This window comes from Phragmites australis, chromosome 7 (assembly GCF_958298935.1).
Source record: "Phragmites australis chromosome 7, lpPhrAust1.1, whole genome shotgun sequence".
Lineage (NCBI taxonomy): Eukaryota > Viridiplantae > Streptophyta > Magnoliopsida > Poales > Poaceae > Phragmites > Phragmites australis.
Genome location: NC_084927.1, coordinates 22,273,316 through 22,279,719, shown reverse-complemented (window position 1 = coordinate 22,279,719; position 6,404 = coordinate 22,273,316).

The window sequence follows — 6,404 nt, the reverse complement described above, 5'->3', positions numbered from 1 at the left end:
GCCCCCTCTGTAGGGATGGCTGTACGATGGTGGCCAGCTCCACTCCGGCCAGCAAGCCCCTAGGATCACCCGTCCTTGATGGTGGTGCGTCTAGGGGAACTAGCATTGGCATTGACAGCGGTTCGCCCCGACCATTTGTACCCGGAGTGGGAGGCGACGCCATGGGAGCTACAAGATAAGTTGCGAAAAAGAAAAGTTGTCTTACTCAGGGACAAAACGGTCGCAAGAATGGGCCGTGCTTAAAAAGCCTGGTCGCAACAAGTCCAATTCCAACCCGGGAACACGTAGCCACATAAATGCCCCAGTTTTCCACAGCATGTTCCGTCACAGTCATTACCCAAATTACGTTCGGCGCATGCAAGGGTAGCAGGCGTAAGACCCCAAGAATCAGATGGAGACCGGGGAGACCCCAAGAATCAGATGGAGACCGGGTAGCAGGCGTAAGACCCCAAGAATCAGATGGAGACCGGTCCCCTAGCATCACCTCGTCTTGTGGCATGGTCACTGGCATACAGGGCCCACGATGAGTTGGCCTGCATAATAGACCAAGTCCACTGGAGTCAGACACACTGCCTTCATTACGCGCCATCATGTCCCTATGCCAAAAAAGAGGAGAAGATCTCACAACCGCAGGGCTCCGAATGGATCCGCCTCCATCGAGCCTTGCTACGACCATCAGCAAGGAGGCCTAATTCATGAAAGGTACGCCAACCCGCCAGCCCTTTCAAAGTTCAGCATCGCTATTTACTTTCGACCCTTACATTGTGTATGAAAGTCCTTAGTTTGGCATGCACTAAAAGTAGCCATATCTTCTGCTACAATCAGCTATTTGTTGATAATAGTATACATTAAAACTACGATAATAGTATACACGTTGAGGTCGAAACCCTCCGCTATATGCGTCGAGCTCCAAACTCTCTGCTACACCCGTCGAGGTCCAAACCCTTTGCCGCACGAAGGCATCAACCTGTGTCACGTCGAGGTCCAAACCATGCGGCACTAGATGACATCAGCCTCGGTCATGTCGAGGTCCAAGAAAACGCACGTAGTCACCAGTACGAAGAATCACTCGCTCCTTTTGCACCTGAGACACCTAGGCATTCCTCCTGTTGCACCCTCTGGACGTCAATGATCAAAGAGTGCGAGGGGGCCAGGGAAAGGGAGAACCTCCAGAGTATAGGTGGGAGCAAAAAGCAAGGAGTAAAATCAATACATCACTTTATTAGTCATGTATCATATGTACAGAAGCTACACTCGACGATACGCCATATAGTCAATCTAAGCCTAGCAAGCGTGTCAATCCACCGTGAGTCCATGAAGTATGACGAGATGAGGAGGTCTGGCCCCAGCTTCCGGAGCAACCAACCCTGTAGGAAGACCTATACCGGCGCATGGAGCGATAATGCGGTACCCCGGGCGTGAAGACCTGTTGAAAATAGAATCCCCCCGAACCCGAGGAGCTGATAGTTCTGCCTGGAAAGGGTACGAATCAAAGACCATAAAATCCAGCTCCTCTGACGCCTCCGAAACCTCCTCAACATCATCTTCCTTAACTCAGGCCATAACATCCGCAAGGACGTCCGATGGCACCAGTCTGTCAGGGCCACGAGGGAGAACAAAATGTCAGGAGTCATGCGAGCCAGCATCCTCCAATGCCATCCACCACTCATCTACCCCTATGAAGCTCGAGCCGGTCTCCGAAGAAGAAGTAGAGGGACCCCCTTGCTCCGCCTTCACCAAATCATCAACGTCCACCCTTGGGTCCACGCATCCTTGAGAATCACGAGGAAAGACGAAGTGCTCCTATCGCGAGGAAGGCAGCGTATACCCGAAGGATTGGGACACCTAAGGCTCCTCTCCATAAGCGGTGGCCCGAATCACTCCGGATGGTTCCAGCTGTTTTAGGTCGCCCAGCTTGCACGCGTAAATCCTACTCGAGGATTAGCATCATAGCCTTTACATTCCAATGTATCAACAGAGTAAATGGATAAGACGAAAGAGAGAAATAGCTCTGCTAAAAGATTAGCCAGCAAAGTCAGAATACATGAAGTAGGAACGCCAGACCAACATGCTACGTCTTTGGTCCCCCGCAAAAGAAGAAGTGAAACAAAAAAGTAAAGCCTTCTGAGGACTACACCTTCGAAGGCCGACCTTACGAAGCATCATCTGCACGCGATGATTGTCCCTGCGGAGCGATGTCCAAACTAGAAGGCCGCCCAGATGGTGGCAGTACGCTGGAGGAGTCATCTAGGCGTAGAGCCTGAACTCTCAAACTCGGAGTCCCTCGGACACAGGGCTTGACACGCTCTGACATAAAACAAAGTGTCGTAGGCCGACCATGCCTCAGCCATACTCCTCGGTGGAAGCCATCCAATACGGCGTGAATCTGCACCAAGGTTGCCTCGAGCCAGATGTCCTCAACCGCGAAGCTAGGGACTGGCTACTCCAATGCGCTGAACTGGTGGGCCCTTGCTCGATGTAGAAGCGCCAATTGAAGTGCCAAGGCCACCTGGCATAGGCCTCGGCAGCTTTGGCCATCACCCTTGCCACGGACCAGAGCCAATGAAGCGTCCAGACCAGGGCATCTAGGCCAGAGGGCAACGGTGGACCCTTCGCACCGAGGTCGATCAGGGCACTATCTACGGCACAAGCGACCTCCATGGTGCTCTTGGCCAGCCCTTAGTGCCGCTCATAGCACGTCCTCCGCCGCTTGTGGTGCCCTCAACTATTGTTGAACTGTGGCCACCGCGATCCGGAGTCCAAGGTGTTGCCTTTGGAGGCCATGCGAGTAGCGTTGGCCTCGTTGACAACCGCCACTGTGACGCTCCTGGGTTACGGCCTTCGTGCGCTCCCATCGCGCCATCTCTTCGAGCTGAGAGGCCTCTGCACGCTCTCGTCGCACTGCCTCCTCCTTCAGGGAACCCTTCGTGCGCTCCCGGTGCGTTGTCTCATCCTACAGATGACCCTCCGCCAAAGCTGCATGCTTCGTGGCCTCCTCCAGGGCACTTCAGAGCGCCGCCACTTTCTCTTGTGCAGTGCCTTGGGCAACCGTGAGGGCCTGGTGCAGTGAGCAGATCAGTGCCTCTGCTAGCAGTAGTTGCTCCGAGATGCAGGAAAGGACCGATGAGACGATAGTCCGAGGATCAAGGCTAAATTAGACCTACCTCCTAGAAGATACATGCCAGGTCACCGCCTTTAGACACGTCTCCACCTCCTCTGGGGGACCCCAAGCAAGAGATGCTTCAATCTCTCCGCTCCTCAAGAGCTACAAGGCAGACGCGAAGGCGCCCAATGCCTCTGGGCGGAGAGTGAAGTCGTCTGCGGTCAGAACCTCGAAACCAAAGCTCCTCCCTGAGAGCACTGGGGTGCTTGCCACAAAGGGTCCAGCTCACCCTGTGCTGGCCATAAGGTTCAAGCCATGGCCCGCCGCAAGACCCTGAGGTGCCACAACCTCAGCTTACAGAGTGGCAGTTGGGGGCACCATTAGAATTGTCCTCATGCACTTCGAGGGTGCCACAACCTCAGGAGCGAAGGTTGAGGCTGGCTCCGATTCGGCGACCTTTGAATACCAGAAGGAATATGAATGTTAGGATCCTCAAGCACCGAATCATCGAGATAACAAGAGGGGGGCAGCAAATGTCTTACCTGCTCTTCGAGTCACCATATCCATAGGGGGGGTGAATAGGCTTTTCTGAAATTTAAAACTAAAAACAGCGGATTAAACTGCCGGATATTCCGGTGAAGATCGGATACTCCGGTATGGTCCGGAGTATCCGGTCTAGTCCGGAGTCTCCGGCCTGACAGGAAATTTTAGAATAAATTTGAACTAAGGATCACAGCTAGATTCTATGAGATGCACTAGGTCAAGTAGATATTACTAAGCTAGAACAACAATTAAAACTAGCAAGATTGTTACTATAGCAATTTAAATGACAAATTATCAAATGCACACGATCAAGTGAGTTTCACAAGAAAGAACACGAGAATATATCCCGGAGTTCGGCCACCTCACAAAGAAGTGCCTACGTCTCCGTTGAGGAGCTCACAAAGAGCCGGGTCTTCTCCAACCCTATCATCTTCTAGCGACCACAAAGATCAAGCTAGAAATTCTTACTCAATATGAAGGTGCTTACAAACTTCCCGAGGCACACCACAAGTTTTGGGTGCTCTTCGGGCAACTCCTTTCCTTCTAGAAACCCAAAGCTTCAAAGGAGATGATCGCAGTAAATGCTCGATGAAGAACTCAATGCTCAAGTGGCTTGAACCCTCTCCAAACCCACACTCTCAAATTTGTGCAAATTTGGCTCTAGAGATGATTGGAGAGGCTTTGAATGCTCTTAAAGTGCTCAAGAGGTCTCAAGGAAACCAGCCACAGCAAGCTCTAAATGATATGGAGAGAGGAGGCATTTATAGCCCTCTCTCACAGACTAGCCGTTACTGTTTTTGTCAGAGCTTACCGGAGTATCCGGTGAACACCGGAGTCTCCGGTCCTAAATCCAAAAACGGTGTCAGAATGGTCACGAACGTGTCAGAACTAGCCGTTACAGTTCTGTTTAATTACCGGAGTCTCCGGTGAACACCGGAGTCTCCGGTGAACACCGGAGTCTCCGGTCCTGATAGATTTTCCAAAATAGACTAAGTCCGGAGACTAGCCGGATCCTCCGGCATCTCCAGGTACCGGAGTATCCGGTGAACACCGGAGTCTCCGGTCTTTACTATTATTTATCAAAAAGATTAAAAGCTAACCGAGAGCCTCTGCCGGAGTCTACCTCGGAGACTCCGACTGCACACAAAACATTTTACCGGAGTATCCGGTGAACACCGGAGACTCCGGTCTTTTTCTTGAAAAGATTAACCCGTAGCCGAGACTCTCTGCCGGAGGCTAGCACGGAGACTCCGGCTGAGCGCTGAGTACCGGAGTATCCGGTGAACACCGGAGACTCCGGACTCAGAAGATTTTCAGAAATAGTTTCGTGTCCGTGAATGAATGTGTCTCTCAATTGGGTGATTCTAAAGGATCTCTTGAGCATTGAGACACTAATCAAGCAAATAAATTCATCCATCTAAGAAAAAATCTATCCTAGACTCAATTGCAAAAGTAAAAAGAATTTAAGCCCTATCTTATATCCTTCGTTGATTCTTCAATTGTTTCGACAGGCGTCAAACGTCATTTACCTTCACACCTAATGCTCATACCTGTTCAATACTCACAAAGTATGTTAGTTCTTTAATCGTTTTGTCATCAATAAGCCAAAACCCACTTAGGGGGGGCCTAGATGCACTTTCAGTGGTGTGTCTGGAATACGTGTTCAGCTCGCGTTTCCCACCTTGTTCAAAGACATGGTGCTAACCTGCCTAAAGAGGTCGAAGGCGTAGCATCGTGAACTCCTTCGTGAGGTCATCCAAAGGAGTGCAACCCTCGAAGCCAACTAAGCCTTGGGGACATCTACTACTGGGGTTCGGATGTACTAGATGTCTCGGTTGGTAGAACAGAGGAGGATCCCAAGCCTACATCATAATAAAACCATCCCTCCGTCCACCCGGTGTACTACTGGTTATTGATGGCCTTCGCCGGGAATGCGTTCTGATAGTCCGGCATGAGCTAAAAGTCCACGCTGCCAAAACAGAGGGCCCTCGTCTCCCCGCCCTCCATATGAGGCTTCAGTTGGAAGCTTGCTTCGTGGATAAAGGCAAATAGCTCTGCCCGACCCTCACAACCTTCCGCCTGCATGGCCCATTCGAAGATAGCCAGACGGGCGATAGTGTTGGCTGAAAGTTGGGGAGCTTCACGTAGAAGTGACGGAGCACCCTTTTGAGAAGCGGCACCGCCGAGAACCCAAACCCCGCATCAAAGAAGGCCTAAAAAACCACCACTTCATGACTTCATGGGGCCGAGATCACCTCTCCCGCCAGAAGGTGAGCCCCCGACCTGGATGGGATCTTCCCCTCTTCAACCATGCGGTCAAGATCGGCTGCAGCGACGATCGACTCCCCCAGCATGCTGGTGTGCCGGGGTGTTTCTTGCTGGCACGTCGGAGTTCCATGACCGGCGGTGGACTAGGAAGTGGTGGGGGAATCATGGCCGTCGCGGCTCCCGTCAGCGTGACGGCCTGGTCCCCAAATGCCCCCACGGCCCCCCAGTGGGGATCCGACTCGGCTGCATGCGCCTGAGCGAGTCATAACAACTCAGGAATTACAGAAAGGAATGGTCGACGATGATGGAGAGTGGAGGCGCAGTGGCTAGCGGGCACGTTGGCGAGAGCAGGGAATAAATAGGAGAGAATGTTGTATGTGAACACTAACCAGCCAAGACTCCTGCTTTATCCACCCAAGGAGGAGCTGTTGCCGCCTTGGGGCACGGGAGCACATCCTATCACGTCCCTTCTCCACTATCATGGGGGAGT